We start from the raw sequence: 11,411 nt of genomic DNA, 5'->3' as shown, positions 1-11,411 counted from the left end.
GCAGAATGGTTACTTTTTTAAAACGCCAAAATGGCGGAATTCTTTTTATTCTTTCCCTTTATGGCCAAATAATAACAGTGATTCAATTTTCCGTTAAAAAATGTGAAATTAACGGTAGGAAAGAGAAAGTTTGCCAAATGACCTATTTCCTAAGAAAATCAAAACCCCACTCTTTACACCCTTTCTTCTATTAATGAAAAACTCTTATTGATTGTATTTCTCGAAAAACCGAGCCACCTCCCTCCCCACCTCCGGATCGCCGCCAGCAACAGCACAGCGGACGCGCTTGCCTCGCCCTCGAGCCCCGCACCCGCCCAGATCCCCTTGCAGTCCCGCTCTCCCGAACCTCCTTCCCGGCCCGTGCACCCCGCCGGAGGCGCTCGGGAGGAGCGACGCCCCGGGGCCTCAGACCCGAGCACTCGCAGTGCTGGGAGGGGCCGGTCGGCGCGGCACCCCGCACCCCAGTGTCCCTACCTGCAAGGCCCGCGTGCGGCCGCCGGGAGCCGAGCTGCTGTCCGAGCCCCGCGTGGCGCGCGCCTGCGCGCACAGGGGGGCGGGCCCGTCTCCCCGCAGGACGCGGGCCGCAGACCGCGCGACAAGCAGATTCGAGGGGCGCGGGTCGGGGGCCCTCTTGACAGGCCCTGGCCGCCGGGCCCTAATATCCTCTAGCCCCGGGGCCGGATTGCTGCGCCGGCGAGGCAGGTCGAGATTCTCCCTGTCCCCCACCCACTGCAGCACAGCCAGCGGCACGCAGCGGAGCGCGGGGACCACCGAGCCGGAAGAGAGAACCTGGTGGGCCCCTGAGCTGAGTGGTCAGTGACGAAAGACGAGGCTGCATTCCCGCACGCACCCTGGTCGGGTCACTGCGCTGTCCAGTGCGCTGTCCAATGCCTTCCAAAGGTGCCTGCCCCACCTGGGGAAGGGGAGCCTAAGAAAATCTCCTCTTGGGCTCCGATCTTGGCCTGGCCCTGGTTGTCTAAAGGGCAGCATTAACCGCGCCTGCGTTTGGATGACCCATCGCCATTGGTTGGTGGTGTGACCTGGGGCACATCACTTTATCCTGTTTGTCCTGGTCCTCCATTTCTCTCCCCCCCCCTCTCTTTTTTTTTTTTTTTTTTTTTTTTTTTTTTTTAAGGGCCGCTCGCAGCATGTGGAAGTTCCCAGGCTAGGGCTCGGAGTTGCAGCTGCCGGCCTTCACCAGACAGCCACCAGGGATCTGATTCTCCGCTGCGAGCTACACTACAGCTCACAGCAATGGCAGAGCCTTAACCCACTGAGCGTGCCAGGAATCAACCTGCATCCTCATGGATACTAGCTGGGTTCCTAAACCACTGAGCCAAAAGGGGAACTCCCCATTTCTCCATTTGTAAAGACTATATCACCTACTTCTTAGCATAGGGTTTGTTTGTATTTTTTTCAGTAGTGGTGTCTGTGATGGTGTTGCCTTGAGTTAGACATTGCTCCTCTGTGCTTCGATTTCCTTGGTTGACTCAATTAGTCAAAATCTCATTGGTTCTTTTCTTTTTTGCTCTTTAGGGCCACACCCTCGGCATATGAAGTTCCCAGGCTAGGGGCTGCCAGGCTACACCACAGCAACTTGGGATCCGAGCCACATCTTCGACTATACCACAGCCCAAGGCAATGCCAAATCCTTAACCCACTGGGCAAGGCCAGGGATTGAATCCAAATCCTCATGGATACTAGTTGGGTTTGTTTACCACTGAGCAGCAGCAGGAACTCCCTCCTCATTGGTTCTTACAGCACAAATACTTTTCTTTTTTTTGTTTTTTTTAGGGCCATACCCGAGGTACATGGAGGTTCCCAGGCTAGGGGTCTAATAGGAGCTGTAGCTGCGGGCCTACACCACAGCCACAGCAGCGCCAGATCCCAGCTGTGTCTGTGACCTACACCACAGCTTGTGGCAACACCAGATCCTTAACCCGCTGAGTGAGGCCAAGGATTGAACCGGAAACATCATGGTTCCTAGTCAGATTCGTTTCTGCTGCACCATGACAGGATCTTCATGAAATACTTCTTACACGTGGTAGCTGTTATGTCACACAAATTTGTGTAATTAGAGAGGTTTAGATACTGCAAGCTCCAAGAGGTAAGAAACACACTTGTTTGTGTTTTCCTGGCACCTAGCACAGAGCTGGACAGTAGTGGGTGCTCAATGTTTGTTGACCGATTAACGATGTACGGCCACTGCAGATGAAAACAGGGCAACTCTTGGTACAGCCCAGAGTTATGCCCTACTCCCACACCAATGATGTAATTGAATCCCTTCTTTTACAGAAAAGGATACTGGGGTCTATCCGGCCTAAGGTCATAGTCAAGGTAGAACCTCCAGGTTCCTTTCAGTCTAGATGAGAAAAGGGTTCCCAGTTAACTGTAGGCAAATTCCCCAAATTGTTGCGATCAAGTTTCAGTTTATGCAGACTTTATTCTGGTTGCCACACCAACACATTACATGTATTCTTCCTTGTTGCTGTGTCATTTTTTAATCACAACTCAGATTTTTGGGAACAGGATTGCAACAGTTGAGGATGCTGGTTGTCGTAACGATGGAAGTCTCTTTAATAGACACCAACAACCACTCATTTTTCTCTCATCTCTACCCAGGCTACGCTTGTTCTAGATTCCCAAAGGTTTATTTTAGATATTCAGAAGATTAAAAGAAAGTGATGAAACTACACAAACATCTCAGTAAGGAGCACATCTTTTAGTCTAGTGGAATCTGAGCTAACGTGACACAGGAATAAACAACTAATTTGGGTTTGAGCTGCTAAGATGTTTTTATTGCCTGTTAACAGTATTTGGTGGTCTTGATAGCTTTGGTAGGCCTGAACAGCTTCAGGGATGGAGTGCTCCTCCCAAGTGGATGTGATTTGGGGAAGATTCTGCCTCTAATACAGCCAGAGTTGTTGCACTGGTCCAGTCTGCCCTCAGGAGCAAGTGTTCAAGTCCAATCCTTCCCTCAAGTCATAGCCCCCAGTGTCTTCTCCAAGTTAACCCCAAGAGTGGATCCCCAATTTTTTTTGAAAGGTTGAAGAATAGAAGCACGGAGAAAACTGTTTGTGAGCAGCCCACGCCTTTCTGTTCCTACAGGAGATTTTAATTCACCTTTGGGGCAGTCCGGGTACTTGAGGAAAATCACCAGGGTATGACTTTTTTCTAAGTGGGAAACACCTCTGTTTCCAGCGATACGGCACATTTTGCTAACAGGGAATGCTTTCTTTCTCTTTTCTTTTTTTTTTTTTTTTTTTTTTTTGCTTTTCTCAGGGCCACACCCACAGCACATGGAGGTTCCCAGGCTAGGGACTGAATCAGAGCTGCAGCTACCAGCCTACACCACAGCCACAACGTCAGATCCGAGCCTTATCTTCGACCTACACCACAGCTCATGGCAACAATGGATCCTTAACTCACCGAGCGAGGCCAGGGATCAAACCTGAACCTCATGGTTCTTAGTTGGATTTGTCTCTGCTGCACCACAGTGGGAACCCAGGGAATGCTTTCTAACATAAGCTAAACACCTGAGAAAACAGCATAAAGTACTATAAGGGAGGAAGGAGAGAAAATGGATGGCTGAACTTGCAAGAAGGGGAGGTCAGGAGGAGCCAGAAACAAAGAGGGAACAGAGCAACCAGGGGGTGGCCCAATGTCTCTCTTGTCCTGGAGGTGGTTATTGGATAGACCCAGGAACCAACTGCTAGGGACCTAGGTTTCATCGCACAAATGACAAAAGATGGCATCTTGGGTCCATGAGGTATTGGTGGGAGTTGGAACTGAATCCCCTATGCAAAGGCTGATCCCTGACTACCAGATTATCTACCTGGGGGCCCCATGGTGGGAAAGGCAGGGGAAGCACATGTTTCCAAATACGAGTATTTCTTACTTCCCCCCAGGCATGCATTATATTTTCCAAAGCATCAGAGACAAAATTTATATTTGGCTTTGGAAATTGAAGCTTATGTTTGCAACCACTAGAAAAATCTATTTCAGTGAGGGCCAGAGCCTGGGCTCTTTCCCTTACCCAAATTCAGCTAAATATCTGAATCTTGTCCTCAACTTACTGATAGAATTCATGTTTTATGATGCTGAGGAACTTGATGAGAAAGAATCAGGAATTCCTTGGAGGTGCAGCAGGTTAAGGATCTGGCCTTGTCACTGCTGTGGCTCGGGTTCATCCTGGCCCAGGAACTTCTATACGCCATGGGCATGCCCACTCGCCTCCCCCCCCCCCCGCAAAAAAAAGATAAAAAAGAAGATTCAATTGATTATGGCTTTTTTTTTTTTTTTTTTGGTCTTTTTGCCTTTTCTAGGGCCGCTCCTGCGGGATATGGAGGTTCCCAGGCTAGGGGTCTAATCAGAGCTGTAGCCGCCGGCCTACGCCACAGCTCACAGCAACGCCAGATCCTTAACCCACTGAGCAAGGCCAGGGACCAAACCCGCAACCTCATGGTTCCTAGTCGGATTTATTAACCACTGCGCCACGACGGCAACTCCAAGCCTTTTCATTGATGCTGAACAAATTACCACAAAATTAGTGGCTTAAAATGACACAATTTAATCTTGTAGTTCTGGAGGTCAGAAGTCCAAAATGAGTCTTAAGGTGTCAGCAGAGCTGGCTTCTTCTGTGGAGGCTTAAGGGGGAACTCATTTTGTTTTCTAGTTTCTTGAGGCTATCCACATTCTTTGGCTTGTGGCCCCTTCATCACCAAAGTCAGCAATGACTCGTCGTCAAATTTTTCATTTCACATCACTGTGACTATAATTCTTCTGCCTTAATTTTCCATCTTTTAAGAAATTTTGTGATTACATTGGGCCCATCCCCAAAATCCAGGATAGTCTATTTTAAGGTCAGCAGATCAGTAAACTTCAGCCTATCTGCAACCTTAATTCCCCCTTGCCATATAACATAGCATACTTATAAATTCTGGGATTTAGGACAGCAACATCTGTAGGGGAGCATTTTTTTGCCTACCACATAATGAAGCTGGTCAAATAAATAATCCTTTCACAAAGTTTTTCTCGTTCTCTGTGAGTCTACTTTGTAAATAAGTTCATTTGTGTCATTTTTTTTAGATTCCATGTATAAGTGATATCATATTTGTCTCTGACTTACTTCCCTTAGTAGTAATCACTTAGTGATAATTTCCAGGTCCATCCACGTTGCTGCAAATGGCATTATTTCACTCTTTTCTATCTCTGAGTAGTGTTCCATTGTGTTTATGTGTATGTCACATCTTTATCCATTCATCTGTTGATAAGACATTCAGGCTGATTACATATTTTGACTATTGTAAATAATGCTGTTACAAACACTGGGACACATGCACATTTTCAACTTGAGTTTTCTCTGGATATATTCCTAGGAGTGGGACTGCTGGATCATCTGCTAATTCTATTTTTAGTTTCCTTAGGAGACTCCATACTGTTTTCCATAGTGGCTATATCAATTCAGATTTCCACCAATGGTGCAGGATGGTTCCTTTTCCTCCACACCTTTCCAACATTTATTATTTGTAGACTTTTTTTTTTGGTCTTTTTGCCTTTTCTAGGGCTGCTCCCCTGGCATATGGAGGTTCCCAGGCTAGGGGTCTAATTGGAGCTGTAGCCACTGGCCTACGCCAAAGCCACAGCAACGCAGGATCGGAGCCGAGCCTCATCTGCAACCTACACCACAGCTCATGGCAACACCAGATCCTTAACCCACTGAGCAAGGCCAGAGATCGAACCTGCAACCTCATGGTTCCCAGTCAGATTCCTTAACCACTGAGCCACGACGGGAACTTCTAGACTTTTTGATAATAGCCACTCCGACAGAAGGTGATACCTCATTGTAGTTTTGATTTGCATTTCTCTAATAATTAGCAATGTTGAACATCTTTTCATGTGCTTGTGGGCCATATGTATGTTGTCTTTGGAGAAATGTCTATTTAGGCCCTCTTGCCCACTTTTTGACCTTTTTTTTTTTTTTTGCTATTAAACTGCATGAATTGTTTGTATATTCTGCAAATTAATCTCTTGTCAGTAACATCATTTGCAAATATTTTCTCTCAGTCTGTAGGCTTTTTATTTATGATTTCCTTTGTTATGCAACATCTTTTGTTTACTCAAGTCCCATTTATTTTTGTTTTTATTTCCATACTGTAGCAGACAGATCCAAAAAAATACTGTTGAAAACATGTAACATGATCTGTGTGGCCAGAGTATTAGCAATGAACACCCACACGGCCTAAGATGTGGTTGCTAAATACCATTTCCAAACAAAAATAACCAGGGCTCCTGGGAGAAATGCCTTGATTCCAGGTTTGGGACTAGAAATATGAGCCTGGAAATCTTATGCCAGAAAGCAAAACAGCTGGTAAGATTATTAAAAGAACTCAGGGAATTCCTGCTGTGGCACAACGGGATCTACTGCGTCTCTGGAGTGTTGGGAAGCAGTTTTGATCTCTGGTCTGGCACTGTGGGTTAAGGATCTGGTGTTGCCACAGCTGCAGCATAGGTTGTAACTGTGGCCTGGATTTGATCCCTAGCCCAGGAATTCCACATGTCTTGGGATGGCCAAAAGAGGAAAAAAAAAAAAAAAAAAGGAAAAACCAAAAAACCTCAGGAACTAACTTGAGTTGACTCCCACTGACTAAAGATAAAACAAGGCAACAACAAAAACTGAATCATAAGCTGATAAAAAGCCTCCAGAATAACGACTCTGAAATTTTAGCATGCCCCAGACTCACCTGGAAGCATTAAAAATGAAACCTCTATAGCTGGGCTCCACCTACAGAGTTTCTGATTCAGAGAGTCTGGGGTGGGTATTATTGAGAAATTTTTCTTTTTCATCTTTGTAGGGCTGCACCAGTGGCATATGGAAGTTCTCAGGCTAGGGGCTGAATCAGAGCTGTAGGTGCTGGCCTACACCACAGCTCATGGCAATGCTGGATTCTTAACACACTGAGTGTGGACAGGGATGGAACCCACATCCTCATGGATACAAGTCAGGTTCGTAACCTGCTGAGCTACAATGAGAATTCCGATAAACTTCATTTCTAACAAGTTCCCAGATGATGCCGATAATTCTGATCCAGGAGCCACACCTCGAGAACCACTACTCTAGGTTTATTAATTCACAGGGAACACAGGGGGCAGAATATGCTAAATGATGTCATGAGGGTGCTATCAGCAAAATCAAAACTAGGAAACTGAATAGTGACCTTCAACAAATACACTGCAAGGATAAGACAAACAAAAAAACACAACACCTGGAAGATCCTATAGAGGAACAGGACTTAAGGAGTCTTTTTAGAGGTATATACTGAACTATCTTTAATAGAAATGTCTAGGATTTCCTCCAAAATTATTTAGAATAAGTGTAGGCATATATTGTTAAAGTTGTCTGAGTACAGAGGACACTCATCACACTATTTTCAAGACCAGCGTTTTGTACTTTTCCTGAAAATGCAAACATATTTAAATATATTTCATATATACATATATATAAAAATATAGAATATATTTAAAAGTTCCTGTTGTGGCTCAGCAGGTTTGGGGACCCGAGGTGGTCTCTGGGAGAATGCAGATTCAGATCCCTGGCCTTGCTCAGTAGGTTAAGGATCTGGCGTTGCTGTGAGCTGTGGTGTAGGTTGCAGATGTGGCTTAGATGTGATGTTGCTTGTGGCTGTGGTGCAGGCCGGCAGCTGCAGCTCCGATTCATCCCCTAGCCTGGAAACTTCCATATGCCGCCCATGTGGCCCTAAGAAGGGGGGAAAAAAGAAAAATAGTACACTCAAGGCTATTCAGGAATGACTGGCAAGGAGTAGTGACACTCTAACATTTGGGCCCTTCATTTAGCAACTCAACTTTGCTTTTCTCTCAACTGGCTAGAACATTAGGGTTTTTTAACTATTCCAATTACAGAAAGTTTTATAAAAAAGGCAGCTATTATTTCGTAAGTGACTGTGCCAAGTGCTTTGATAACTATAGACGTTTACTCCCCATAATATCAGAAGATACTTTTTTTTGTCTTTTCTAGGGCTGCACCCGCAGCATATGGAAGTTCCCAGGCTAGGGGTCCAATTGGAGCTGTAGCCGCCGGCCTACGCCACAGCACAGCAACACCAGATCCAAGCCACGTCGGTCACTTACACCACAGCTCACGGCAATGCTGGATCCTTAACCCGCTGAGTGAGGCCAGGTGTTGAACCCACAACCTCATGGTTCCTAGTCGGATTCGTTAACCACTGAGCCACGATGGGAACTCTTTGAAGACACTTTTTACATTTTTTTGCTTTTTAGGGTTCTCCACATGTGGCATATAGACATTCCCAGGCTAGGGGTCAAACTGGAGCTGCAGCTCCCCACCTACACCACAGTTCATGGCAATGCTGGGTCCTTAACCCACTGAACAAGGCCAGGGATCGAACCCGTATTCTCATGGATACTAGTTGGGTTTGTTACTACTGAGCTACAACAGCAACTCTGAGGACACAGTTTACTTTCTATTACACATTCCTCTTATTTATGTAAAAGTTGCCTCCAGTTCCTGTTTTGGCCATTGGCTTGGGAAACCCCTGACCTGTGTTCTGCAGTAAGAGTACAAACTGCCATGAAAGCTCTCCCTTCAGCAACTTTCTCAAACTCCAAAATGATTCCTTCTCTTCCTAGAAACCAAACATCTCTTTTGATCTGACCCCTGGAGTTCCCACTGTGTGCAGTGGGATAGATGCTGTCTCTGCAGTGCCAGGACACAAGCAGGACCCCCAGGCCGCCCAGGGCAGTGGGTTAAAGGATCCAGCATTGCTCTTGCTTTGGCTTGGATCTGATCCCTAGCACAGGAAAAATAAACCAGTCTACCCTCTACAGAAAACACTTCTTACAGTAGAATGCCCATGAAAAGAACTTAGGAAAAAAAAAAACAGTTAATAGTGGGTGACAGTTTGATAGGAACTGGATACTTAATAGGCTCTACTTATCCTTCACAAATTGACTGTGAAGGGAAAAAGCGACTTTGTAAGTCATTCAAATTATTATTACCATGTGCCACTAGATAAGATGCATCAAGGACAGAGTCACATTCTTGATATTTCTGCCAAAAATGCAATCCTAAGGAGACATCAGACAAACCCAAACTGAAATGTTAAAAAAACAAGTCCTTTACTCTTCAAAAATGACAAGGTCAAGAAAGGCTGAGGACCTGTTTCAGTTTATTTCTGGTTGTGTCTGGGGCATGTCGAAGTTCCTGGGCTGGGGACCGAACCTGAGACACTAGCAGCAACACAAGCCATCATGGTGATGTCAGATCCTTCATCAGCTGTGCCATAACAGAACTCTGTACCTGTTCCAATTTATTTATATTTTTATTTATTTTTTGCTTTTTAGGGCTCCACCCGAGGCATATAGAGGTTCCCAGGCTAGGGGATGAATTGGAGCTACACCTGCCCGCCTATGCCACAGCCATAGCAATGCAGGGTTCGAGCCAGATCTGCGACCTACATCACAGCTCACAGCAACACCAGATCCTTAACCTACTGAGTGAGGGCAGGGGTTGAACCCACAGCCTCATGGTTTCTAGTCAGATTCGTTTCCACTGTGCCACGACAGGAACTCCTGGGCCTGTTCCAGTTTAAAGGAGACTAAAAATCCTTGACAATAAAATGTTGCAAAGGATTGTGGCCAATGGAAAAAAAAATGAAAGTCATTATTGGACAAGTGACAAATATAAATATGGACTGTGAATGAGACAAGATAACATCAAAGCTAATTTCCTGGTTTTGATATGTAGACATTATAGTTATGAGAATGTCTCTGGAGATACACTTTTTAGAGATAAAACAGAAAGATGTCACTAACCTACCTTTTAGACAGTTCAGGAAAATATAGTGTAAATGCAACAAAATATTGGTGATTAACAAAAGGTTTACACTTCCGTCTATACTGCAAGTTTTTCCTAAGTCTGACACTTTACTGTTAAGTTCCTTGGTAATGACCTCAAAGATGAGTGCAAACATCACGTTAATAGTAAATAGTCCAACTACAAATAAGAGCTTTAGTGTAAGGTATACTTAGTATCACTTGACTTTGTAAAATTCAGATGAACCATGACCAAACTACTCGGAAGTACGTTTTCTAGGTTTGCATCTCTAGGATGCCTAATAAACTAGCAATCCTGGCTTCCTCCAAGTGGTCAGGAATTGAATTCACTGCTTATTGCCCTTTTGAATCTACCTTGGATTTTTGAACTTTGATTTCTATTCAAAGTGTAAAAAGTTAACCACTTTAGGAAGTCCCTGCTGTGGCACAGCGGTAACGAATCTGACTAGAATCATGAGTATGCGTCTTTGATCCCTGGCCTCGCTCAGTGTATTAAGGATCCAGCATTGCCATGAGCTTGTGACACAGGCTGCAGATGTGGCCTGGATTCCACATGGCTGTGGCATAGGCTGGGAACTACAGCTCTGATGCAACCCTTTCTCATACATACAATCCGTCCCAGTCCATCATTTAAAGTAGGATCTTTGTGCTAGTCTATTTTAAATAAAAGCAAGTTGCAGGACACAATTCCTGATATTTACTAGCTTATTGAAAGGCACATGCGTTAATGACTGAAAATCTGGGCAGACACAGTATTATCAGCAGCTACTTCAGCAATCGGACTCCACAGTTGTGTGTGTCTCCACAGTTGTATTTTTTAGAAAAATGGCTATACCTGTGGTGTATCGAAGTCCCCAGGCTAGTGGCTGAATTGGAGCTGCAGCTGCTGGCCTATGCCACAACCATATCAACACTGGATCTCAGCTGCATCTGCAACATACAGCATACAGCAATGCTGGATTCTTAACCCACTTGAACGAGGCCAGAGATTGGACTAGCAACCTCATGGACACTGTCAGGTTAAGCCACCGAGCCACAGTGGGAACGCCTGGAGAGGTCCTTTAGAACCAAGTACATATTATGTGTGTAATTTAAATTAAATCAGAAATTAAAAATTTGGGTACAACCATGAAGACTTAGATGAGGTTAGAAAACAATGTTTTAAAAGAAGGTAAATAAAAATGCGGATGGTTCTTAACTGCAATTAGAGTGCTTCAAGATTACATCAAGGAAACCAGGTTGAGGATTTGGGAAAAGATGACTAAAACCTCATAGTTTACACCTCAGTAATTGTCATGGAATGTGTTCAAACTGATAAAAGATAAAAATGGGTAAATTTTATGTGAAAACTAAAGCAGGGTAACACAAAGACTTGAGTGTTATTTAGTCCTTCATAATAGCAGATGCTGCTCTTCATGGTACCGTTCTAAATGCTTCTCACGTATTAACCTTTCATCTTCCCAACCCACCAGGGGTTAATCCCTGCCATTTCAAGGATGACACAGGTTAATTAGCCCTAGATACACCATTTACTATGT

At 44.8% G+C, this 11,411-nt stretch overlaps 1 protein-coding gene across 1 annotated transcript in view; it reads right to left on the bottom strand.

Annotated features, from left to right (window-relative positions):
• Window positions 1–1,109, bottom strand: part of L3MBTL1 (l(3)mbt-like 1 (Drosophila)) — a 41,401-nt gene extending 40,292 nt beyond the window's left edge. The window contains 1 exon segment of the mRNA XM_021077798.1: window positions 475–1,109. The gene's annotated coding sequence lies outside the window, so the exon portion shown is untranslated.

The sequence above is a fragment of the Sus scrofa genome, chromosome 17 (assembly GCF_000003025.6).
Source record: "Sus scrofa isolate TJ Tabasco breed Duroc chromosome 17, Sscrofa11.1, whole genome shotgun sequence".
Taxonomy (NCBI): Eukaryota; Metazoa; Chordata; class Mammalia; order Artiodactyla; family Suidae; genus Sus; species Sus scrofa.
Note: the sequence above shows the minus strand (reverse complement) of the source record. Positions and strands in the feature narration are given on the sequence as shown.